General features: G+C 43.3%; 2 protein-coding genes across 8 annotated transcripts in view; both read right to left on the bottom strand.

The window, feature by feature from the left end:
* Positions 1-27,449, bottom strand: part of ADSL (adenylosuccinate lyase) — a 300,844-nt gene that overhangs the window by 166,506 nt on the left and 106,889 nt on the right. The gene's annotated exons all lie outside the window — the stretch shown is intronic.
* TNRC6B (trinucleotide repeat containing adaptor 6B) overlaps positions 1-27,449 on the bottom strand; it is a 230,321-nt gene that overhangs the window by 134,305 nt on the left and 68,567 nt on the right. Inside the window, exon 1 of one of the 7 annotated variants that reach the window (XM_069102861.1) lies at positions 27,090-27,443. The exons of the other annotated variants lie outside the window; for them this stretch is intronic. The gene's annotated coding sequence lies outside the window, so the exon portion shown is untranslated. Of the gene's footprint in view, positions 1-27,089; positions 27,444-27,449 lie in introns of those variants that run through there. 7 annotated transcript variants of the gene reach the window in all.

The raw sequence follows: 27,449 nt of genomic DNA, 5'->3' as shown, positions 1-27,449 counted from the left end.
AGTCTGTCACTAAGTACAGCCCCACTGCACCGTGTGCATTCATTTTGTGGGAAGCCTTGGCGTGGCCCATACTGACACTGGACAAGCAGTGTTCTGGATGGCAGAATTTACAGAACGATGTAGGCTACTTGCCTCCAGGGTAGTTCCTGGGCCTAACATGCAGACTGTCTTCCAACAACAATATTTCTCAGTGTGCTCAGGCTTGGGGCTGAATTCTGGCTGCAAAGGCTGAGTGAGAGAGAGCTTCACACAAAGAAGACAGAAGGCCAATGAGGATTTCACAGACTTTGTGGCCAGAATGCAGGCGGCAGTGGCCCGTGCTATGGGTGAAGAAGAGGGTACAGAGAAAATGCTAAAAACTTTATTGAGGGAAAACACCAATGCTGATTGTAAAAGGGCTATGCTGGGGCTTAGGAAAGACGCCTCTCTAGAAGAAATGATACGAAGATGTGGGAAGGTGGGCTCAAAGGGGCATCAAGCTGAGCTGTCGTCCACTTTGGTAGTGACACCCACAGGAAAGGCTAAAGGAAACTGCCCGGATTGTGGGACACGGGAGATTCGAGAAGCAGGAGGGCATGGCCGACCTTGCACGCCCTGCCGGAGGTGTGGCCGGCACTCACATTCATGGTCCTTTCCTGCTCATTTCTCCTGCTGCCACTCATTCCTTGGCGGTCCCATGCATAGATAAAGGCAGTCCCGTTGCTCAAGGAGTCTTTTTAGAATACCCCTTATGTGTAGAAGAGACAGAAACAAGGAGCAAAGGTGCAGCTTAAACACATCAGAACATTCATTGATTTGGCACAGAAAGTTTCACCCTTTAGGCTAAACACAGACTGGATCCTCTAGGGAAAAGCTTCTAGCAGTTTTAGGGCTAAAAGAATCACCAAGTGGTAGATGAGGGACTAGAAACAATAAGCAGGTCTCGATAGAGACCAAGAATATTATCTAAGACCGTTAAAAAGAATAGTAAAAGAAAATTGGGAAGCAGCCAAGAGACAAAGCAAGGAGAGATTTATGAAAGGACTCCAGGATTTCACCCCTATTGCCTTTTTTCTATGGAATATGTTAATGATATGTTTAACATTGGAAAGGAAAGTGCTAAAGGAGTCTCTGAACACTTTGGTATGATACAACCGTCTCTAATGTTATCAAGTAAGTCTCACCTGGCTTCTGTTACTACCTGGAGAGCCAGCAAAGGTTTAGTTTTTTCAGGAGATCTCCTACTATTTCTGTAAGCTTTTGGATCCATTCTGTTATTTTCTGTATCTCTGTTTTGTTTATGTGCCTTTGTGGGAATGAGTGAAAGTAAGCTGTCATTCTGTAAGATTTAAAATGCAGCTGGACTGTGGAACTTTCCGTGAATAGGTTTTAAAAAGCTTACTGATCTCTCTCGAACTCAACTCTGGCCAAGTTGGGTGCTGACAAAGAGATAAGATAAGGGACTTTTTCCCTCAGATCAAAGAGGCAAACAGATTAGCATTTCACCCTTTCCTGCCTCACCTATTAGAAAGAAAAAAATTTTGTGTATTGGAATGCTACTAAAAATCAATTTGAACTTATTCTGGTCATTTTAGGGAATGTGAAAAGTGAATTAGTGTCACTCCTAACTTGATGGTAAGATCTGATAAAGAAACATTTAAAAGGTGAAGGCTTCAAACTTTAGTTTTAGGGAAATGGGACACAGCAGAGACCTGGAATTTTTTCCAGAGTCCCAATCCCTCTAACTGGCAGGTTGAAAGCTTTTCACTCTCTAAGAAAGTTTCAAGAATAAATATAACACTGAATTTATTTGGGGGGCCGCTGGGCTCTGGCTTCTACCACCTCCAATTCATGTAAAAAGTGATTCTGAAGAAACTTTGGAGCTACAGAACCTACAAAATGACACAGAGAAGCCAACCTCCAGTTGAGGACAGCCCAGCAGGGAGCAGCCAGCCCAGTGCTCTGAGAGCTGATGCCAGCCCTGCGGGAACCGGAGCTTTTAGCCCCACGGTGGGCCTGACCAGCTGGAAGGACTTCAGATCACCAGCAGCTGTCAATGCAGTGGGGACTTTGGGATCTGGTAGTTTGGGAGTGTGGTAGGCCTTTATCCCCTGGAGGGAGAAGCCTCTGAGGGCTGTAGCTGCCGAGGCCAGGAAGCAGATTCAGCTCCTGGCCTGCAGACTGTAGGGGGACCAAGCGACCAGTCTGAGGGATAATCGCTCTTGCTTTAACCTGCTCGGATCTGACCTGTAGTCTAGGGTGGGGGTCCTGGGGTGTGTGATTAGCTTGTGAGAGCATGTGGAGGCTTCAGAGAAGGCACCCAACTAGTACCTTCAGCAGCTGAGAAAACCCCAGTGTTTGGTACAATGCTCCCCTGTCTGGTAGCAGAGTCCTACTGTGGCAAAAAGCCCAAAAGTCAAGTAATTGAGTGGCAACATGAGTGAACAAGGGAAGCAAAGCAAACAGAGGAATCCAATGTTAGACTCATTTTGGGGACAAAAAGGATCAAAGCATGGAACAGGAGGAAGACAGTGAAGTCAGAACTCCTGAACCAAAAGCTTCAAAGAAAAATACGAGCTGGTTACAGGCCATAGAGAAGCTTAAAAAGGATTTTGAAAACCAAATAAGTGGAGGAAAAATTGAGAAGAGAAATGAGAACAATGCAAGAAAATTATGAAATGAGAGTCAACAGCCTGACTGAAGAAAATAACACCTTAAAAAAGTAAACTAACTCAGATGGCAAAAGAGACTCAAAAAGGCAACGAGGAGAAGAATGCCTTAAAAAGCTGAATTTGCCAGATGGAAAAAAGAATCTCAAAAGCTCACTGAAGAGAATCATTCCTTCAGAATTAGATTGGAGCAAATGGAAGCTAGTGACTTTATGAGAAATCAAGATACACTATTAAACAGATCCAAACAAATAAAAAATAGAAGGCAATGTGAAATAACTCATTGGGGAAACTACTGACCTGGAAATTAGATACAGGAGAGATAATTTAAAAATTATTGGACTACCGAAAAGCCAGGATCAAAAAAAGAACCTAGAAATCATCCTTCAAGAAATTCTCAAGGAAAATGGCCTGATGTTTTAGAACCAGAGGGCAAAATAGAGGTTGAAAGAATCCACCCATCACCTCCTGAAAAAGATCCCCAAAACTCCTAGGAATATTATAGCCAGGCTCTGAAATTCCCAGATCAAGGAGAAAATATTACAAGCAGCCAGGAAGAAACAATTTGAGTATTGTGGAAACACAATCAGTATAACACAGGATCTGGCAGCTTCTACACTGAGGGATCAAAGGGCTTGTAATATGATATTCTGGAGGGCAAAGAAGCTGGGATTAAAACCAAGAATCACCTACCCAGCAAAACTGAGTATCGTGTTTCAGGGGAAAATATGGTCATTCAATGAAATACAGGACTTTCAAGCATTCTTGATTAAAGAACCAGAGTTGAATAGGAAATTTGACATTCAGATACAAGAATCAAAAGAAGCATGAAGAAATTATAAGCAACTTATCAAAGTTGAACTATTTATTTACATCCCTACATGGAAAAACGATTTTAACTTATGAAACTTTTCTCAGTATGAGAATAATTGAAGGGAATAGAAATACATATACATATACATATACACACGTCTCTATAGGAGGGTATATGGGCGTATGAATGCATATGTGAATGTGTGTATAGGTATACATAGATAGAGGGTACAGGACCAGTTTAATGGGAAGGGATGAAACTTAAAAGGTGAAATTAAGAGGTGAGGGAGGAATATAATGAGAGAAGATGGGGAGAGATAGAATGGGGTAAAAACTATCTCATGTGGAAGAGGTAAGGGAAAATGGTTGCAGAGGAGGGGAAGAACAGGAAGTCAAAGGGGAATGGGTCAACCTCATCCTCATTGAGTTTGGCTTGGGGAGTGTAATGTAATGCCAAGCAAAGGCAACTGCCCAAGGTTCAAAATACCAGCATAGGTGCTCTCCATTTTATTCAGTGACAAATTAAGAACAGAGAAGATCAAAATATGACATCATTCAAAATACAGCATTTACTAAGTGTGATTAAATAATCTCCAAGTACTACCCCACCCCAGGACCTTCCATTCATTCAATCAATTACAAAGTCCCTGTTCTAAATACTACTCCACCCCTAGGCTGTACCTTCATTTAGTCCATCACAAAACCCCTCTTCTCAAATGGAGATTAGTTTCCAATCATAAGTAAAGTACATTCATTTGTTCAATCATAGAACACAAAAAGGTCAAAAGTTCCCCACCCCTGGATCACAACTGAATCTACCCCAGAGTTACAACAAGCTTAAGCACAGCATTTAATACCCAGATGGAGGTCTTTTCTTCATCTTGACACAAGGCAAGTTCTCAGCAATCTTAGTTCCTGGGGAGACAAGGCTTAGCAAGACCACAAGATACATTGCCAGTCTCTTCATTAATTCATCCTCTGTCTGCAGAACAGTCCTAGGACCCCTGAAAACATTAGCAAAACCCTCTCCCAGGATTTCTGTAAACATACAACAAGAAAATCCTTCTTCAGGGCTTCTGAACCAACAGAAAGGTTCCCAGACCCCTGCAACAACAGCACTGTCCTTCACCAGTGGACAGTATTCACTCTCTGTCTGCAGAACAGTCTCAAGAGCACTGAACCAACAGCAAGGTTCCAAAGCCTCTACAACAACAGCACTGTCCTTCACCAGTGGACAGTATTCACTCTCTGTCTGCAGAATAGTCTCAAGAGCTCTGACCCAACAGCCAGGTTCCAGAACTTCTTCAACAACAGCACTGTCCTTCACCAGTGGACAATCTGGCAAAACAACATCAAAACAGACAGACAAAGTACCAGCAAAACAGCCATGTCTCCTCAGTCCTTGGCAGCTCCGGGGGCAGGTCTCAAGAGTCCAGGGCAATTCAAAGTAGCCCTTAGCAATCCTCTCAGTCTCTCTCTGACTCCAAAAGGGTGCTTCCAAAAAGTTCTTCTGCCTCTCTCTTGTCTTGTGTCTCTCTAAATCTACGTCACCAGCTCCTCCCAGTTCAGCACTCTCTTTTCACATCAAGAAGTCCATCCCACAAGTGGGATTAACAAGCTCTGGGTTTTACCACAATCAAACCAAAAACCAAGCCAATACAGGGGAATCTTTAAATGCCATTACTATTACAGGGAGGGAATGACATACACACTAAATAGGGTATCTCACCCTACAGGAGAGATGGGGGGAAGGGGATGAGAGGGGGGGATGATGGAAGGGAGGGCAGGCTTGGGGGGAGGTAAGTTGAAAGCACCCACTTTTGTAAAGGGACAGGAGCAAAGTAAAGAATGGAACAAGTGGGAGGTGGGATAAGAGGGAGGTAAATATAGTCAGTCTTTTACAATATATCTACTATGGAAATGTTTTGCATAGCTACACATGTACAACCTATATTGAATTGCTTATCTTCCCAGTAAGGGTGGGTGACAAGGGAGGAAGGGAATGAATCTGGAATTCAAAGTTTTACAATCGAATGTCTAATATAGATATACATATATATATATATATACACACACACACACACATATATATAATATACACACTATTATTAATATTATTTTACACACAAATGGGAAATAAGATATACAGGCACTGGGGCATAGAGATCCACTGTGCCCTACTGGAAAGTTAGAGGGGATATGGGAGAAAATATGGGAGAGAGCAGATTGGGGGAAGGGATATCCAGTGGGATGGCTATTTTGGGGTGGTGGGTGGGGGAAAAACAGGTAGAAAATTTGTGACTCAAAATCTTGCGGAAATGAATGATGTAAACTAGAAGTTAATAAAGCATTTGATAAAAAAAGAATAAATATAACTAAAGTACAAATTAAAATTGGCTGAAAACATTTTTTAAAAATTCATTAAAGCCTCTCCTCCCAGAATAGGCTAAAAGAGAGTGCTAAAGATTAATAGGGAATTTAAACTACCCTCCCCAATGTGGCAAAAGGGAAGAAACACAATAAAGTCATCAAGGACCCCACTGGCAACAGCCCTGAGGCACCCTGAAGCCCACACCTTTAAGCAAGCAGGCAGACCTCTCCAATTCAAACCCCTACATCCACTATCAAGCTCTGCTGCAATGAGGAGAGGAGAAAACCTCTGCACTGGAAAAGCCCAATTTTCATCATTAATTTTGCTAGTGATGGTTTGAAAATAAAATTGATGTCATAATGTCATGCGGGGATCATTATGAGCCAAAAACAGTGTTAGATAAGGAAATTTTTAATTTGAATTTTGTTGGAACTAAGAGAGAAAAAAGTTTGTGTAAAAACAGTTATGTTACTTAACGTTTTATGTTTATATGTGCTATATAAGAAACCAGTTGTTTACATCTTTACCTGTAGTTAAAAGGAGATTACAACTAAAACAATTTGGCTATCACTTATGGAAATTATCACCTAAGTTACTTTTTTGTTTAAATGCTAAAACCTAAAATTGATTAATATATGTAGAAAGGAGGAAACTAGTGAAAAAAAAAACCCTTTATTTGGCTTAATTCTTCTATAAGCCAGAGGTTATCATTGAGAGCAACTCAACTGTCTGGCCTTCAGCCAGTGCTGTGGGTAAATGTCCCAAAAGACAGACTTGACTCCAGGATGGCTACTCACCCAGGCTGGGCAGAGCTCTTAGCCCTTGGAGATTTACAAGTAGGCAGTACCTTAAGGACACTGTCCTTAAGAACAGAGTGGCCATGGATAGAACCCGAAGGTGACATCAATGAAACCTGTCAATGGCCCAAATGCTCTCACTGATGCTACGGTTCATGGCTGTGCATCCATAAACCTCTCCCCCCCCCACAACTAAAATGTCAAACGGGCCAGTTGTACTATAAAAAACTATCTCAAAAAACAAAAAGGAGGAGAGGGCGGTATAAGACAATTATCTGATGCAAAGACAGGTTATGTGGAGAACACCTGCTGGTAACTGGGAGGGCCCCTGTGCCCTTATAACCTGGGGGCCCAGGGTATGCTTGTATTTCCACAGGTCGAGGTCACCAGTGAGTTCCTGCAAAAGCTGAGTTATCAGTGACTCGAAAGAGGAAGAGGAGGCCACCGTCCTGATGATGGCGGAGACCACGCAAGAGGAATCACCAACAGATGTTGCTGCAGGTTGCTGCCTTCATCATGCTCACCATCTCACCACCTGCTCATGTGGAACGACACAGATGGCCCAATGATGTTGGAGGCACCTTGGCCGAGTGTGGTAGCTTGGGGGAGGAGGTCGTTGACCTGGAATGGGCTTCCACAATGTTTAGGATACAGGGGACACCTGCCCTAATTCCTCTCTTCCCCAGGATATGGCGAAGCCCAGTTTGGAAATGCACTCCTTTAGAGACTTGTGCCACTCACTGGAGCACTTGCAACAACAAGGCACAGTGAGCTCCAATCTTGGCACCTGGCAAACCATGCCAGTTATGATTCTGCTCCTCAGCCCATGTGGGTACCCCAGAAAGGCTGCTCTTGGACAGGACTTGGGAAGGCGATGGCAGTTATGGGACCATCTTACAACCGCCTCTTTCTCTTATGTCTATATCAACTATTTGTGAAGGACCTGGCTAAGAATGTGTGTAAAATATTGAGGGATTTCACCAAAGCCATGGTGGCCCTGGGGGATGAAACAGCAGTGGGCACATTATTGTTTTGTGGCCCTCCTCTGCTGGGCTAAAGTGTTGTATGATAACTTAGCAACGATTCAGGTTGATCCTCCAAAAACAAAAAGGGGGAATTGGAAGGGACAGTGTGAGTTCCAAGCGCCCCTCCTCTCACGGGAAAGCGGGCATTGCCTCGGGGCTTCTTGGTTCAGAGGCCCTTCCGTGCCGTGGGAGATGAGGAGGTGCTGAGGGCCACAGTCCAGGTGCCGGCTCACAAGGATGTCTCTCACCAGCCGGCTCGCTTGATGAGCAGCTGCTGACGTGGCTGGTTCGGCCTCCCTCCATTGGTTCACCTTCCCCAGGCTCGAGGAATTCATGCCTGAATCGCGCTCTATATAAGGAGCCAGCTTTCTTCCTCCAGCCGCAGCCTGTGCGCCCCTCCTTCTTAGAATAAACTGTAAGTCATTTCTCTCTCTTGCCTCTGGTCTCTTCAATCCCTCCTGACAATGGCCCTTAGGTTGGGAAAGGGAGGGGCTACTTACACAAATCGACTCTTTAGAAAGTGACACAAACAGTACAGATTCCTTCTAATGACTGTGGAGGCAGGACAGCGATTACTTTTAAAGAATCTAAGTAGAGAAGTGGGGCCAAGATGGCAGAGGTGCAGGATCTAGTTCCAAAAGACCTAGAAAATGCACCAGACCAAAACCTGAGAGGGAAAACCAAGAAAAGTCAGAGTGAATCATTCTTCCAGGTCAGGTCGCCACAGACATTGAGGACAGAGCCTGGCCAGGAGCATTCCAGCCCAGGGAGAGGCTGTAGCACCAAGGAAGACCCCCCCCCCCCAGACTTTGTCACCTATTGCCCACTGAAGAAGGTACCTGTGCCCACTCAACACAGGTCCTGGACATGAGGTATGAGAGAGGGGCAGGTTCAGAAATAAGTCGCATCTGTGTGGCCCAAAGGCAGGAGCAGAGCAGAGTCTCAGTTCCAGCTTTTAGACCAGTCTGAAACCTGCAAATAACCCAGGCAGGAATCCCAGGCTAAAGCAAAGCCTACAGTTCTGTTACCCTGAACCAGCATGGCATCCCAGATGCCTAAAAGGGGCTGAGTCCAGCAGCAGTCGGTTGGTGCACAAATCCAAACCCAAATCATTAACCTGCAGAGCTCAGACAAGAAAGGCAGCAAATGGGCTCTACCCTGGATCAGACAAGAGCACAGAAAGCCTGCAGGTTCCTAGCCAGAGCTGTCTCCGGGGTCATGGCACAACACAACATTTGATAGATCAAGAAAGAGGTTATCTCGAGGAATCCATCTCGAGGAACCCCCAAAATGAAAAGGAACATCACTGTTCAAATCCAGAGCTTCCTAGATCAAAGAAAAAAAATACTGCAAGCAGTCAGAAAAAAAGAATTCGAGTAATCAGAAGTCATAGTCAGGATCACATGCGATTTAGGAGCCACCACGATAAAGGAAGGGAGAACTTGGAATCCTACATTCCAGAAGACAATAATACATCTTACTCAAAAGGGAAACAGAAGGAAATTAGTGAGAGGGTAGAATAAAGGAAGGATTACTCCTAAACAAAACAAAAAGTATTTACAGTTCTTTTTGAGGTGGCAAGGAATGACAATCTGAGGTGGTGACCATAAACTATAAAACAGATAAACAAATCATGGTATATAAATGTAATGGAATACTATTATGCTATAAGAAATGATGAAAGGATAGGTTAAGAGAAATCTGGGAAAATCTGTATGAAGTCATGCACAAAAAAAGTGAGCAGAGCCAGAAGAACAATTTATATGATGACATCAACATGGCAGAGATAAAGAACTCTGAAAGAATGAGAAACTCTGATTAGAGTAAGCACCGACCACAAGGGGTCGGCAAGATAGAAGATTAATTATTCCAGAATAAAACTAGGTCCAAATAAGCAAAAATAAACATTTTCAAAAACTTACTACTGTGTATGGGATTGCTAAAGAATATAAGGGTTCGTTCAGTATGAGAAAGGGTGCTTCCATTCCAACACTGAAGAAGTCGAAACAGTGCTTGGTAAACTACTGAGAGCAGCTCTGGAGTGTTGGCTCTCTCTTGAGAGCACAACTTCTGCATTCCAACAATACAATCTTCCACAGGCATTCACTTCCTACTCTGTGTATCCAAACAGGCCGCATCTTCTTAGCCCCAAACACGTTACTTTGTCAAAGCCCCACGATCCTTCCAGTCACTCAACATTCACAGCCTCAGAGTTCTCCCTGACTCCTACTCTACTATCCACCCACCCCTCAACATATCCCATCAGTCTGAATAATTCTACTTCCATATCAACTCTCCCGTGTTTCTAATTCCCTCCATTCTCAGAGACATCAGCTCAGCTTAGGTTTTATCACCTCTTAAATGAACTGCTGCAACAGCAAACTGGTCTTCTTGATGCAGGTCCATTCTCACAGCAATTCATCATCCAGATTGTAGCTAAAGTAATATTCTTTTCTTTTAAGATGCAATTTTTTTCACTAACAAATATCTTTTTTCTCTCCCTCACCTCCTTAAAAAACAACAAAACAAAACAAACAAAAAGCCTGTAACATATGTGTAGTCAAACAAAATAAGTTCCCGTAATGGCCATATTCAAAAACTACAGGTCTCATTTTGCAGCCTGATTCCACCACTGTCAGGAGGCAGGCGGTATGCTTTACTGCTGATCTTGTGGAATTGTGGTTGGTCAGCCCTATCCAGAGCACTCCAGTCTTTCAAAGTCGCTTGTCTCTGTGATGGGTTTACTATGTAAATTGTTCTGGGTCTGCAGCAGTTCTTATACTTCTCAAATGTCTCTTTTTTTTTAATTAAATTTTATTTTCTCAACGAACAAAAACTGATTCTCTCTCCCACTTATCTTCACTACAAGAAAAAAATAAAGAAAAAGCCAGGAAGAGTGATTGGGGCCCAACTGTTGTGGGTCTTAAATGCCCGACTAAATGTTTTTTATTTTATCCTAGTAGCCACCATAAAGCTTTTGAACAGGGCAAAAAGAAGACTTGTTTTGTCACAAATAAGCAAAGCAAATTCCTGCATTGGTCATGTTCAAAAACCACAGGTCTTATGCTTCACCCCAAGTCTATCCGTTTTCTGTCAGACAGCACGTTTCATCCTTAGTCCTTTAAAGTCATGGCTGGTTTGTGTTGGCTATGGTTTGTATGGCTTTCAAAGCTATTAGTCTTTACCGTATTATCACTGTACAAATTGTTCTTCTGGCTCTGCTCACTTCATTGTGTATCAGTTCATATAGGTCTTCTCAGGTTTCTTTGAAATCACTCTTTTCATCCTTTCTTAGAACACAACAAGATTACATTACACACATATTTCATAATATATTCAGTCATTCCTCAACTGACGAGAACTCCCTTAGTCTTCAGTTCTTTTCCACCATAAAAAGGGCTGTTATGAATATTTTTTGTATATATGAATCCTTTTCTCTTTCTTTGATGTCTTTGTGGCATAAGCCTTAGAGTGGCACTGCTGGGCCAAAGTTTAGTGACTTTTTGGGGAGAGGTCCAAATTGCTTTCCAGAATGCCTGGACTGATCCACAACCCCACCAACAATGCAGTAATGTGAATTCACCCATAAAATGGAAGTGGATAGAAGGATGGATGAGAAATCAGAATCCAAAAGTATGTTATTGACAAGAAACATACTTGAAACTGACACACACACACACACAGATGAAATAAGGGGCTGAATAAGGAGCAGAATCAATTATGCTTCAGTAGATGTAAAAAGGCAGAGGTAGCAATCACAATCTCAGACAAAGTAAAAGCACAAATTGACCTAATTAAAAGAGATAAGCAGGGAAACTACACCTTGCCAAAAGGCACCACAGACAATGAATAGCAATACGAAACAAACACACCAATTGGTAAAATGTTCGAACATGTGAAGAAAATGTTAAATGAGTTACAAGAGAAAATAAAAAGTAAAACTATACTAGTGGGGGACTTTAACTTTCCTCTCCCAGAACTAGATAAATCTAACTGTAAAATAACTAGAAAGAAGTTAAGGAGATGAAAAGAATTTTAGAAAATTTAAGTATGATAGCCCTCTAGAGAAAAATGAATGGAAACAGAAAAGGGCATACCTTTTTCTCTGCTGTACATGGCACCTTCACAAAAAGGACCATGTATTTAAGACATAAAAACCTCACAACCAAATACAGAAAAGCAGAAACATTAAATGCACCCTTTTGACACCATAACACAATAAAATTATATTCAATAAATGGCCATGGAAATATAGATGAAAAATTAACTGGAGACTAAATAATCTAATTCTAAAGAATGAGTGGGGTCAAAGAATCATAGAAGCAATCAATAATTTTATTAAAGAGACTGACAATGAGACAACATACCAAAATTTGTGGGATGTAGCCAAAAGAGTACTTAAGGGAAAGTGTTATCTCTAAACACATACATCAACAAGAGAGAGGAAAGAGCAGATCAATGAATAGGGCATTCAATTAAAAATACTAGAAAAAGAACAAATAAAAAGTCTCCAATTAAACACCAAAAAAGGAAACCCTGAAAATCAAAGGAGATTAATAAAAAGAGTTTTAAAAAGACCATTGCAGTAACACCTAAACTAGGAGCTGATTTTATGAAAACCAAACAATAAAATAGATAAACCAGTGGTGAATTTGATTTAAAAAAAAAGAAAATCAAATTACCAGCATCAAAAATGAAAAGGGTATGTAATAAACCACCAATGAAGATGAAATTAAAGCAATTATTAGAAGTTATTTTGTCTGAACATATGCCAGTAAAACTGATCATCTAAGTGAAATAGAGGAATATTATAAACTGCCCAGATTAAGAGAGGAAACAAAATACTTAAATAACCCTATCCCAGAAAAAGAAATCGAATAAGCCATAAATGAACCCCTAATAAAAAAATCCCCTAAACCAGATGGATTTACAAGTGAGTTCTACCAAACATTTAAGCAACAATTAATCCTACTACTATATAAACTATTTGGGAAAGAAATAGGTAAAGGAGTCTTATCAAATTTCTTTTATGACATAAACATGGTTTTGCTATCTAAACTAAGAGCAAAAACAGAGGAAGAAAACTACAGGCCAGTTTCCCTAATAAATATTGATGCAAAAATGTTAAATAAAATGCTAGCAAGGAGATTATGCAATACGTCACAAAGATCATACATCATGACCAGGTATTTATACTAGCAATGTAGGGCTGGTTTAATATTAGGAAAACTATCAGCATAATGGACTATATTAATGACAAAAACAACAATGATATGATTATTTCAACAGATGCAGAAAAAGCTTTTTGACAAAATAGAACACCCATTCCTAGTAAAAACACTAGAAAGCACAGGAATAAATACAGCCTTTCTTAAAATAATAAGCAATATCTATCTAAAACCATCAGCAAGCATTATCTATAATGGAGATAAACTAGAAGCCCTCCAGGTAAGGTCAGAGTTGAAGTAAGGATGTTCATTATCACCATTATCATAGCAAAAAGACAAGAAAAAGAAATTGGAAGACTAAGAAGAAATAATGAGGAAACAAAACGATGACTTGCTGCTGAAGATATAATAGTATACTTAGAGAACCTTAAAAATCAACTGAAAAATTAGTAGAAACAATTAAAACTTTAGTAAAGTTGCAGGATATAAAATAAACCCACATAAATCATCAGTATTTCTTACACATTACCAACAAAACTCAACAGGAAGAGACAGAAAGAGAAATTCCATTTAAAGAACTGCAGACAATATAAAATACTTGAGAATCTACCTGCCAAGACAAACCCAGAAACTATAAGACTACAATTATGAAACACTTTTTACACAAATAAAATCAGATCTAAACAACTGGGGAAATACTCATTGCTCATTGGTAGGCTGAGCCAATATAATAAGATGTCAATTCTACCTAAATAAATTAATTTATTCAGTGTTATACCAATCAACCAACCCCAAAAAATTATTTTATAGAGGTAGAATAATAAAATTCATCTGAAAGAACAAAAAGACAAGAATATCATGGAAATCAGTGAAAAAAATGTGAAGGAAGGCTACTTAGCAGTACCAGATTTTAAACTGTATTACAAAGCAATATTCTTCAAAACAATCTAGGGCTAGCTAAGACACAGAGAGTGGTGGATCACTAGAATATATTAGAAACACATTACATAGTAGTAAATGACCATAATAATCTAATGTTTGACAAACCCAAAGATTCCTCAGCTTTTAAGGGCAAGAACACCATGTGACAAAAATTGCTGGGAAAATTGGAAAGCAGTTTGGCAGAAAGTAGGCATAGTCTCATACCCTATATTAAAATAAGGTCAAAATGGGTATAAGATTTAGAGAAAAAAGGTGATAAGAAAATTAGGGAGCACATGGATAAGGGAAGAGTTTATAACCAAAATGATAGAGAGGATTCATTGTAAATAAAATGGCTAATTCTGATTACATACCTAATTAAAGGTTTTGCACAAACTCAATGTAGCCAAAATTAGAAAGAAAGCAGAAAACTGGGAACAAATTTTTACAGCAAGTTTTTCTGATAAAGCCCTTACTTCCCAAATTTATAGGGAACTGGGTCAAATTTATAAAAATAAGGGCTATTCTCCAACTGATAAATGGTCAAAGATTATGATTATATATTATTTTTAGAAGAAATCAAAATTATCAAGTCAAGTGAAAAAATGTTCTAAATCATTAATAACTTAGAAAAACTGCAGATGAAAACAACTCTGAAGCACAACCTCACACTTATCAGATTGGCTAACATGGCAGAAAAAGAAAATAATAAATGCTAGAGGGGATGTGGAAAAACTGGGATACTAATGCACTGCTGGTGGAGCTGTGAACTGGTCCCACCATTGCAGAGAACAATTTGGAACTATGTCCAAAGGGTTATAAAACTGTGCTTACCTTGTGAACTGTGCTGACCCAGCAATATTACTACTACTAGGTCTGTACCCCCAAAGAGACCAAAATATTGGAAATTGAGAGGATGCCCATCAACTGGAGAATGGCTGAACAAGTTGTGGTATATGTTTAGGATTGAGTGCTCTAAGAAATGATGAGCAGGACAGGTTCAGAAAAAATTTGGGAAGACTTATTTGAACTGATGCAAAGTGAAGTGAAAAGAACTTGGTGAACACTGTACACAGTAACAGCAACACTGTAATTAAGATCAGCTATGAAAGACCTAGCTACTCTGATCAATACAATGATCCAAAAAAATTTCAGAAGACCCACAGTGAAAAATACTCTCTACCTCCAGAGAGAAAGCTGATGACCTCTGCATTGAAGCATACCTTTGTCACTTTCTTTATATTTCTTGCTCTCTCTTCCTTTTTTTCCTGCAACATGGCTAATATCAAAATATGTTTTACATGACTTCATATGTATAACTGACTAACATATTGCTTGAGAATTAATGACTGGGGAAATGACAGGAGGAAGGGAGAGAATTTGGAGCTCAATTTTTTTAAATCATAAAAAACAAATTAAACAAACAGTACACCAATGTACCTGATTTTCCTTGGCCTTACAATACGTCATTTTATTAAAATGATATTCTTAAAAGTTCAGGTCTGATGATGTGACACCCCCCCCCCCATTCAATAACTTCCAAGGTTTCCTGTTACCTATAGGGTCAGACACAAACTTCTCTGTTTGACCTAAAATCTCTTTACGACTTGGCCCCATCAGCCATCTCATTCTCAGCCTTATTACCCAGAACACGCTCTAGACAAACCGGTCCATTTGTTCTCCACACAGGAGAATCCTGGCTCTACTGCTTGTACTGGCTGTTAGCCACGCCTAGAAGAAACCCTCTCTTTACAGATTTCCTTCAAGGTTTAGCTCAAGGATCCCCTTCCACATGAAGCCCTTCTAGAACCCACCAGTGCAGACAGCCCCCCTCTTCCCCTCTCAATTATCTTGCATCATTTTTTCTACGCCCACATTCATGTCTCTCGTGACTGGACATAAGCTCTTTCTGACTTTTGTCTCTGTAATCTTAGTACGGTACCTGGTATGCAGTAGGTGCCTAATAAAGGCTCGATGCCTGATACATGGTTCCCAATCACCTAGCTTGAGCATCTAATATTACAGCACCTCCTACCTCCTAGCATCTCCTAAAACAGGGATCCATTAGTTAACATTTTCACTTATTTACAGACACATGGCAGGACAGATTTTGGGTGGTACTTCCATAACAGATGAACTGCCACTTAGAGAAGCTCACGGAACACTGCACATCTGCACATCCATGGTCTCCCTTTATCCTCTTAACACCTTGTAAGGTAAATCCAGGTATGATCACACGCACCTTTCAGATGGGGCAGCTGCGGCACACACAAGTTACACACTCTGTCCAAGGTCGCACGTCTCCCGTGGAGGCCCCAGGATGGCCACTCCAGGGTCAGCCCAGGCACTGTTCCCTGGCCAGTGTGTCTCTCCCCTCAGACACCACCAGCCTCTTCCAGAGAGGAAGACCCAGGTGGCAGATGGCACAAGTGTGACCATCTCACTGGGCTCCTCCCTACAAACCCTTCTTTGCTTTCCCCAACCCTAAGAAAGAATTCTCTCCACAACCCAGTCTATATTCTCCCCACTACCGGACTGGGAGCTTCCCAACTTTCAACCCCAGAACATACTCTAACTGGGCTGTGGCCCTGAGGGAGGGCACCTCTAATTTCCTTAGAGTTCTTGCCACTGTGGGGTCAGGAGCAGAAGGCAGAAGTGAAACCCAGGTGGGGACCAGTGGGTGAGAATAAAAAGGGAGTTATGGATATGAACATTGATGGGAAGGTGGGCATCACGAGGATTAGTGTGCACTCTCTATGATGGGAAAACTCACTGTTTATATATGAGAACCCATAAAGCAAACCAAATTCAGTTTATGCATTTATTAAGTGCCTACTATGTACAAGATATTAATGCCAAAACAAAACAAAAAACTGCCAAAATCTTATTTATCTAAACATAAATGAGAGGATAAAATGTATGATCCATGTATGTGGAGTGTTTTGAATATAAATTTTGTATGCAATCTATTGTAAAAATCATGAAATAGCCATCTATTTGGGCAGATTCTAATTACAACCAAGTATAACGAGGGCCACACAGAACGTGAAGTGTCTGATGAATCTCTGCAGGTTTTGTTAAGCTGTGTTACCGATAAAGCCTGGCTATGTAAAAAACAAACAAACAAACAAATGAGGGAACCTAGGTCAGAGAAGCCCTGACCAAGAGAAAACCTGTCGCTGGATCGGCGTGAGATGAAAGCAGGGGCCTGGCAGGGGTCAAGGTGTCTCGTTTCTGTACCAGAAGAGCCACGGTGACAGGGAGGGGCAGCATCAGGCGCTTGCTTTGTCCACCCTGCTTCCTTGTCCCAGCCTCCCTTTACCATTCTGGGGAACCCTATGAAGCCCTTCTCAGAACAGTGCTATATGCACAAAATTAAGTACACAGGATCACAAAGGAAATCAATCACATTAAAACACAGTGATCACTGTTCGAGGCTCTCCTCTGCGCACAGCGCCCTGGGCTGCTGGGCCACCCCAAGGCCACTTCAGACCCATCAGACACAGGGCCTTCTGGTTTTATCTTTGGACAAAAGGCACAAGCTCCACCTAAGAAAGGAAAACAGAGGACAACACTGGAGATCACACAGGTCCGAATGACAGCGGGCCTCTACTCCAGCTGATGTCAGCTGTGAGTGACTGACCCTGATAAGCACTGTTCACACATGTGCAAGCCCGCTACAAGAGATAATGGGTGTGCACTGCGCTGTAATCAGCCATGAAGGGATCCCTAAATGCAGACCCTCATTATCATGTGCCAGCACAGGCAATGCAAGGCACCTGCGAGGGCCCACAAACAGCTGGAGACCTGCTCTAGCCTTACCCTTATTATCTTAGAATGCTGGCTTAATGCACTAGTGAGACTCTAAATTCGTGAGGCTGGTTCCACATGTCACACAGGAAAATCAGCCTTCATGACACAAAATCCCCACGGGTGGCAGAAGAGAGACAGAGGAGGGAGGAAGTGGGCAGTGCCTGCCACGGCTGAAGGCCTGTCAGCACCTCTCACCCATTCTTTAGGGCTGGGAAGGAGCGTCCTGAGGAAGCTGGACATGTACTGCCCCTCTCCAGAAGCTGCAGGTGGAAACAATCCTATTCCTGGGGAAAGGGGCCACCACATACTTTTCTCCTTGTACAAACAAGCTCAGCTAAGACCAAATGCTTCCAATGTCTGCTCTCTGAATGCTGGGGTTCCAGAGGAACTCGTCCTGAGGAAGGATCCGATCCGGCTGCTCCTAAGCCCGTCAAAAGGCCAAACTGAGCCCCTCCTTTGGTGTTCTCATCTGCCTTAGCTTCCACCAAGTTCGCGGCTTTGGTCCAATTCATTCTTGAACATCTCGTCCCTTGGTGTATGTTCCTCCCTCTAAGCTACCCTGTACATCAGCTTCCTTCAATGCTCCTCACCCAGCAACACAGGCATGTCTCTAGATTCAAACCCGGGCAGTCACTTCTGACACCCAGCCAGCCTCTATCTGAAGCCCTGATGGCCTCCACCCGGTCAGTCACTTCTGACACCCTGCCAGCCTCTATCTGAAACCCTGATCGCCTCCAAAACAAGGAGATTATGGGTACTCCTTACCTCAGCAGGAGGCCCATTCCCCCCAGGGTCCTGGAGAACAGGGGCATTTTTCACTGTGTGTGTGTGTGTGTGTGTGTGTGTGTGTGCGCGCGCGCAGGGAGCGGGTTAGATGGGGAGGCGTCTTTGGGTCTCCAACAGAACGGTGCTCTCAGTTAAATGCCGACTTTCTTGCACTCACTGGTCCTAGCCATCCTCCATGGCCTGAATCCCTCACTCTAGAGGCACCTGCACAATCATGGCCCTCCCTGAGTCTTCTCTCCTTCCCATTCTGGCTCATGCGACGTGGTTTCAGGACTCCTCGCTCCTCTGAATGTGCTCCGGTATGCCAATTCTCTCCTGAAATGTGGGGTCTGCCATGGGGAAGAAGACTCCAGATAGGAAATGAGGAGATGAAGCTGTTAACTGTGGTATCTCTGAGATTCTCATCCAAATAAACTCCCTATGATCAGCAGAAGCATTCTGACTAGAAATGAAACCAGAAGTGGCACTGATGACACTGTCCAGGAATTGGGCAGGAGACAGCACAGGCACTGAGTGAGCGAGGAACTGGTCCCCATGGAATGCTAAAGGCCTGAGGAAGGCCCTCCCTGGGGCAGCTCCTGTGTGGAGGGCTTGGAGCAGGAGTAGAAGGGGGAGATGAGCTGTTATCAGCACTGTAGGAGGGAGCAGCCCGAGGACCCATTAAAGCAGCCAAAGGGCAGAGGACCGGCCTGAGAGTCCAGAAGTGCCAGTCCAAGGGCTCCCGCTGACACGCACTCCCTTGGGGACCCTGGGTATGCCACTTGAACCATGGGACCCCAAGCCTACACACTCCCAATGCCCGACTGATCTGCACTAATGGACGTCCCTGACAGCCCTTGTATCAGTGCCCTGGACTCCCTGACCCAAAAAGAGATCCATGAGCTCATTCAGAGTTACCACGTCACACGACTCACTCACATGAGCTCAGCGTTCTATGAAGGTTTTAAGGGGTCTTGTCCCCACACAAGCTCTAGGCACATCCTCCACCTTTCACCCTTTTGACACTGGCCATGCATTTCTCCTTATTATCAGTCTGTCCCCTGCCCTGCCATGCTGTGGGGCTGACCTGGGGTTTTTAAGAGCTCTGCTGGTCCTAATAAACTCGAAAGGTCTGGAGGATGGCCTGTGCACCTGAAGAGTCAGAGAGGCTAATTATCAGGGAAGCAGAACTGCTGTGAACACATTTTCTGGCCACAGTAATTCATACAAACCATCTACCCTATGGTGTTCTTTGAGGTTCGTCAGTAAAAGGAATATCAATTGGGATGAAATTACAGATTCCTGAAGGGTGAAAAGAAACATTTTCTTTACACTCCTCCCCTCTTGAAGGCTTCCACTCTCTCCTCCTCGATCCCCATATCCCACCTCTTCATGTGCTTTGACTGGAACCCCAGAGAGTCCTGAGCTCTTAGGCCAGCCCCTGTTTTCAGCTGTCTCCCCACACAGAACCTGGACCTAAGCTAGTCTGAACCTGGACCTAAGCTAGTCTGAAACTGAACTCATTACCGCCTCCCTTACAACATGCTTCTTTTCCAGACCTTCCTTTTTTATGGTTAACAAATCAAAAACTCTGAAATCATCACTGACTTCTTCTTCCCCCACCGTGTTATATCAGGTGATATCAAATCATAGCAATTTCTCTCCTTGGGACAGATCCTACCAACCACCTGTTCTTTCCAGAGCCCAGAAGACAGCGAGTCTCCTAACTGGTCTCTCTTCTGCTATCAGATCCATCTTGTGCATTGCCAACAGATTAATTTTCTAATGACCCTATTTTGAGTAGATAACTCCCTTGTTCAGAATCGTTCAATGGCTCCTTAATGCCTGGCCTGCCCCTCCTAGCCTCAACTCCCACTCCTTACCCTTCATCGCCTAATTAATCAATATTCATTTTATTAAATACCTCGTCTCTGCCAGGCACCAGGGTACAAAGAGATACTCCATCAGGGGAAACAACATGCACCCAGAGAAGTCAATATGAAAGAATTTCAGATCATTAAGAATCTTTATCTAAGAAGTGATGAGCCCAGCTCTGAAGGTAGCAAAGGGTTCTTGGAGGCAGCAGTGAGAAGGGAGGTAGCATCTTCCAGGCCTGGGGGACAGCCTGAGCACAGGCCCAGAGAGGGGAGATGGACTACTCAGTGGGAGGCAGAGCAAGAAGGTGGGATCTTCTGAATAATGTGTATCATATCTGGCAGGACAGGATGGCGCCAGCCTGTGCAAGCAAGACTTTCAAACAAGATGAGTTTGTGTTGGATACTAGGGGCAAAAGGAACTTTCAGAGTAGATGAGTAACAGGATCCTGTGTTTGAGAGGGAGCTGGATGGAGGAAGCTCAGCCTGGGGAGAGACTTCAAGGGAGACCAGAAGCACCAGAGGCCTGAAACAGCCTGCTTAGTGACTGGGTGGGAGAGCTGGAGAAAGATGGTAGAGATGGGGAAGACAAACTGGCTGCTCTAGCTGACCACCACCATCCCCTTTCCTGGAAATCTCCTTCCTTCCAATCTCATCCTATCCAACTCCTTACAAGACAAATGCTAAGCACCCAAGCCAGAAGAGGATTCTCCACCTCAGAAGTCTCTTACGGTGCTGGCTGCCCTCAGAAGAGCCCCCTGCAGGGGAGCCAGGGCCCAGTCCCTGGCATCCCAGCAACCTGCACAATGCCTAGCACAGCAGGCACAACAGAGTTCCTACACACACAGATCTACAAATACTTGCTGAACGGATACACTGTCCGTTAGCCCACTGTCCGTGATCATTTCTAGATAGAAATCAAATAGGATTAGGCAAGAATTTTCTCTAAGTTGTTTAATACATTCAAATGCATTTTTCAAAAAACACTCATTTCATGAAATGAAAGCAGTTTCTATGCCACCAAAATTATTTTAATAGCAGTCTATAAAATGAAAATCACCGTTTTCTTTTGGTTAGGAAGTTACAGGATCTACAAAAATGTAACTGAGTACTTCCTCAGAGGTGAAAATAGCTTTAAATGACCAGATTGTCAATGAAATTGAACACATCCTGATAGACTCAGAAAACCATCAAAATCCATAAGGAAAGGAAGGCCTTCATATGGCCTCTTTTTCTCATTTAGAATGCCAATTCTCTGACCTTTTTCAGGCCAAATACTAACCAAGAGTCCCACACAATGTGCAGGGTACAGTTCCAGGGCCTGGCAGAAGTCAGGAAGATGGGCTTCAACAAAAACTGGACAAAGAATATGCAGCATTGCTGTCTTCACACTGCTGATGTTGAGACCAGCTGTATATGAGTGATGAACACAGAAAGGCACAGAGAATCTCTGTGCAATCAGAAATGTCCTTTCTTATAATGTTGATACCAAGAAAACATGAAGCTGATATGAGCACTAAGTTTCAGGAGTTCTCCCCTCCAATGCCATTAAATATTTGCTATTTGAGCTCCAGTCACCTCATTTTCTATGACATTAATTATTAATAACTTCTACAAAACAGATAAATCCATCTTCTCAAACAGTTATATGTTCAACAAATGTTTAATAATCGTTTACTGTGTTCAGAACATCGTGCTAAGTGCTGGGGGGTGGGGGAACAACACATTAAATCAGAAGGGATCCCTTCCCTCCCCATCCCCCAGGACTTATAAGGAGAGAGTGAAGATGCCCAAGATGTACAACCACCCTACAATGGCCGGTGAGGCCAGGATGGAAGCACCACTGCACAGGGCAGTCACTGGATGAACGTGAAGAAGGCTGTCAAGATGGTCAATAAATGTTTTCTGAGATCAAGCTGGGTGAAGGGCAGCAAAAATGTGCATCTTCCTTATCAGGAACACCTGTAGACCCTTTACTGGACCCACAGAGCATCCCTCAAACAAGCCCACCATGGCTGATTATCAGAGCAACACGGCCACAGCCTCAGGCCCTCCCTCTCTGGGCTCCTTAGGCCTGCTCACCTAACCATCTAAAGACAGTCTCTCTAGCCACAAAGGAGATCTGCTAAGTGTGGGTGGTTCCAAATGCATCATGAATATTAGAAAACAAAAAACAAACCTCCCTATCAAGGGTCAGGGGTATCATCTTCAAATCTAATCATGTCAAGAAAAAAAGAATCCCGAAAGCCTCAGTGAGCCCTCCCTTTCCCGGCTCACTGGAAGGTGGAGGTAAGCCTGCCTTGTGTGCCTTGAGCACAGCACAAGGGCAGGAGCCTAAGAGCCTGAGAACTCCCTAATCCTCTCAGAGGTCTGGTAGATGCTTCTTCTCAGGTGGCATCTGATCATGCCCTTCCTCTGATTTAAAGTTCTGAAGACCCCCCCCCAAGTTCAAGTAGGGCTTTCTTTTGGGGTATTTGAGGTCCTTCCCAGGCCAGCCTCATGATCTGTTGCCCCCTTTTCCCCACTCCAGACTGGCCCTCTCCTGCTGGCTCCAGGCCTTGGACAAAGCTTAACCAAAGCAACACCTTTTCCCTTTAGGCCTCTAGCAATCACCAGCTGTGAGCACCTCTCCACCCCACAAACCTGCCCTGGATTAATCAGGGAGGAAGAATACTCGAAGGTGGGGAATACACCGGGAAATTGTTCTCAGAGCTGTGTGTCTTAAAGAAAATGAGGAGATGGAGCTGGAGATGGAGCATTCCTGGGTGTGTCACAGGTACCCTGATGTCATTGTACCCCAAAGAGAACTCCTTACCTTTCTCCCTAAATCCCCCCTTCACTTTCCTATTTCACCCTTTCTTCTGCCCTGGCCCATCCTCCCCAGAGCCAACTGGTTGCCAAGTCTTGGAGATTCTGCCCCCATAGCCTCTTTTATTTCACCCCCACTTCTCCATTCATGCTACAGTCACCCCGACACAGGCTCTCACCATCTTTCTTCTGGACATTACGACAGTTTCCTAAATGGGAGTCCCTACACTCAGACTCCTGCCTCTTTGGTCAATCCTTTTCACGATCGCCATATTGATATTCCTAAAGTCACTCCTAGGCTCAAGAGGCTTCAGTGGCTCCCTACTGCCTCTGCCAATCAGTTGCCAAGTCTTGCTGGATAAAATACAAGCACCTCTGTTTGGTATTTAAAAAGATCTTCACAGTCTGTCTTCAACTCATGCTTCTGGACCGATTACATATGAACTCCCCTTCCTCAATTACCCTTATGTTGCAGCCAGGGTGGTTTTCTTGTCGTTCCTTGGGCACAACATTCGTTGTCTGCCCCCATGCCTTTGTTAGATGCAGTCTCCCACTCCAGGACTATTCTCCCTTCAAGGCTCCTCAGCTCCAGGTCCACCTTCTGGAAAAAGGCCTCTCCTGATTCTTCCAAGTGCTTCGGTATTTATTCTAAATATACTTACTTATCTTTAAAAATGTTCCGCCCGCCCAGTAGAACGTGACCTTATTTGAAGGCAAAATGTGCTAGTGGAGGGAGCCCCCCCACATGGGGGAAATCAGATCTAAAAGGGACCTTAAAGACCCTCTAGTGCGAGTTCTTCATTTTACAAATGAGGAAACCGAGGCCCAGAGGAAGTACAGGGATTGCCTAAATTCATATAATTAAGAAGAGGCAGAGAATCCATTCATTTTTTTTCCACCACAGGCATCCACGGCACAGCAGCAAAGCCACAGACCTATCCAAGAATTGAGTACCATGCGCCCTAGGCCATCTTACAACAGGAGCTTCATTATCTGCCTGTTTTGGCAGGTAAGTCCTCTCAGACACAAGTATCTTCCTCAACATTTCTAAAGTTACTTTTATAGTACTAACTTTATAATACCATATGATGATAAAGAGTCAATACAAAGCTTCATTCAAAGGCAGGCCTGGGTAGAGATGATGTTTCAATTGACCATGAATTCCAACTGAGATTAAAAGGATTTCTTCTAAAATACCGCAGACTTAAGTGCCATTTGCCAGTGGAAGAACATTGAAATCACTTATTAAGATTTTTCTGGAATATTTTGAGTTTAATACTTGACACCATCATTTATTTCTAAGAAACAATCATGAATATTGGCTTATAATTTCATCACAGGCTTAAGAATTAGGAGTTTGGCTGTGCAGGATATTAGAGGAGTAACAAGAGAAAATCAGCATCTTCAATAGTTTTGAAAACACAGTGACTATCCAGTTTTCCCAAATCTCATCCTCTGTACTTTTTAAGCAACTCTTCAGAATGTTACTTCCCTCAATTAACATTAAACAATTTTAAGCCTTTGGCTTACACTGCATGAGAATCAATCTCTAAGGAGAAAAAAGAGAAATAGTTCATGCGCACATACTGTCCATTACCCATTTTCAAATATCTTGGAATCACACCCTTAAAAATTTGCCATCAGGGTTAGCTGCAAAGAAAAAGATCCAAAATGGCAGCTCCTCTTCTGAAACCACTCACAGCCCTAAGATTTCAAATATGTTTTGCTAGGGACCGAGTGATAATTAAACAATTTTATTTATCTGAGACTCATGTCTGCTAAAAAGAAAAATTTATGATAAACAATTGGACAAAACAATGCATTTTGTTATTTCTGAGTATGTTGTCCTAAATTTGTACCCAGTATGGTAATTTTCAATATCCTATTTTCTTTTCTGCCCAAGGAGCAAACATACTTGGCTTTCTGGCTCTTAATTCAAAGTGACAAACTGAATTAACCTGACATACAGCTGTCTGCATACTACGCAAAGCATGAAAATGGTTAAAAAAAAAAAGTCATCTTCCCTCAAAATTCAATCTCAAATAATAAGCATATCTTTTCCCTTATAAACTAATCGCCAGCACTCAGAGATAAACTGCATTTAGCAAGAAAACTTCCCAAAATAAGTACTTTCATTTTCAAAGACATAAAAATGACAGTCCTGCTTTCTTTAGGTCCATAATGTAATCTTTTCTCCCAGTTTTATTTGTCCTTTCTTTTTATCTGGAAATACCATGATCAAAAAATGAGCCAAGATGGTCGCAGAATACCTTTGTGACAGAAGATTCTCACTATTATTTCCAGTATGATGGAAATGAAAATGGTAAAATACTCACAACATTAAAACCAAAAGTCATCCCTTCCTTTACTACTGCTCAAACAAAAAGGGGAAAAAAAAACCCCATCCATTTGGTGAGTTTTAATTCTTTTGATTTTGGTAACAATTAAATGGAAAGCCTACTAACATGTAACTGCATCTATCCATAAACAACTACCTCAAAGAGGTAAACCATTTTCTGCACCAGGGGGCCAGCCCATTTTAACTGGATAAAGCTTCTTTTGAAATTATCGCACACCCTTTTCCTTCCAAAGGCTGTCAAATTTTTTTAATGTTCCAACATTTTTCTCCTATTAAGTTATTATTTTCAATCCCAGTGATAACATCATAACTAAACGTAAAGGAAAACAAAAAACCCAAATATCTTAAAATTAAAACAATTTAATTCTCAATATATCAGATTTAGTACCATCTCATCTGAATCAGTCCATCCAGTCTATTTGCATCCTTTAAAGAGATATTTCTAAATCTAATTTCCGCTTTGTTAACAGATTCAGATTAACAGTCTCTCTCACTCTCCTCTCCAGAAATGTGTCACCGCATAAATCAGTAGGCTACAAATACACAAACACTGGGGAATAAGACCTCTCCGAAGCAGGGATGTGTTGCTATGGGGGCTGGGGGCATTCTCACTGCCACAGCACAAACTCGAATCCTCTCCCAGCCCACCAGACAGAGGAAGGAGCATTACATCACACTCTCACAATGATAGGGGAAGGCTGCTCCCACAAAGCGAGTTTTCATTTTTTTCATCCTCCCGCTAGAATACGGCATTAAGACCAATGGAATTTAAACTTCAGCCAATGCACAATTTCAACGGACACTGACAAGCACACATATACCTAATTCCTCCTGTGAGCCCCCAGACCGTTCCCGGATGGATGCAAGGCCAAAACGAGCCAGTTACCACACACAGAGATCCAGGCTAGGGGAAGAAAGCCCCGTCATACTTCCCGGGCACAATTTAATCCAAACCACCTATTCTGGTCAGAAATGGAGGCCCTAAAACAAGCCAGAAGAAACGATCAACAGAGAAGGCGTTTCTAAGTAGGAGGCCCACTGGCTTGCACCCCAGAACACCGCACATACAGGGCACCACCATTTATCTTGAATCCGATGCAAATAAAGGCATCTGGTAGCACCTTTTGGAACACAAAATGAAAGCAAGCTGCAGCCAAGCTCCGGGGCGCACACACACGCACACGCACACACGTATTGACTGACTGCAATAGGAAGCTTGCAGTCTCCAAAGCCAGAACCTCCAACCTGAGGTTTAGAAAGGATCGGCCTGGGCTTGGAGGTTTCCATGTCTCTAGGAAGCAGGGCCTGGTGAAAGGGGAGAGAAAAGGCTCTGCCTGCTCGGCTGCCTCCCTCCTCCTTTGTCGGCCTCAGCAGCAGAAAGAATGCAAAGCCATTTATATTTATGCAAATTTTTGCAGCAGATTTGAGAGGGGAGGGGGAATTTTGTCAAATCTCTCTTTAAAGAGCAGATTTTCATCCATCGGCTCTTCCTCCGTTTGTACAAGAGGCAGAAGCAATCTGCACAAACCCATTTAAAAATGCCATCACTTCCCAAGCCAGAGCTCCATTTTGCCCAGGCCCTTTGCAATCGGGCAATGCCGCAGCCGTAGCGAGCTCCCTGGCTGGCTCCCTCCAGGCCGGGCCTGCTCCCAGCCCCAGCACCCCGGCTTGGGGGGCCCAGAAGGGGATCGGCCGGCCAGGGCGGCCCCTGCCCCCGCGGTACCCACCTGGTAAAGTGCAGCAGTGCTTACAGAAATCCAGCCCCCGGCGGCACGCAGCATTCAGCAGCAGGGGCTGAGCGGGGCCTGGGAAGCGCTGGCCCGGCGGTGGTGGTGGCGGCGGCGGTGGCTGGCTCCCTTTTGTCCTTGGGGCTGGCTCCCGGGGCTCGGTGGCTCACAAGGCAGCAGAGGCTCTGTCGGCCATCTTGGCGTGGGCACCCTCCTCCCTGCTGCCTGCCCGCCTCTCTGCCCGTGCTGCCCGCCGGCCCCGCCGCCTGCCTGCCTCGCCTCTCCTGCCTGCCTCTCTCTCTCTCTCTCTCTCTCTCGCTCTCTCTCTCTCTCTGTCTCTCTCTCTCTCTCTCTCTCTCT

Source organism: Petaurus breviceps, unplaced genomic scaffold, assembly GCF_028583685.1.
Source record: "Petaurus breviceps papuanus isolate PSGF00001 unplaced genomic scaffold, PetGlider_PUasm1.0 558, whole genome shotgun sequence".
NCBI classification, from domain to species: domain Eukaryota; kingdom Metazoa; phylum Chordata; class Mammalia; order Diprotodontia; family Petauridae; genus Petaurus; species Petaurus breviceps.
Note: the sequence above shows the minus strand (reverse complement) of the source record. Positions and strands in the feature narration are given on the sequence as shown.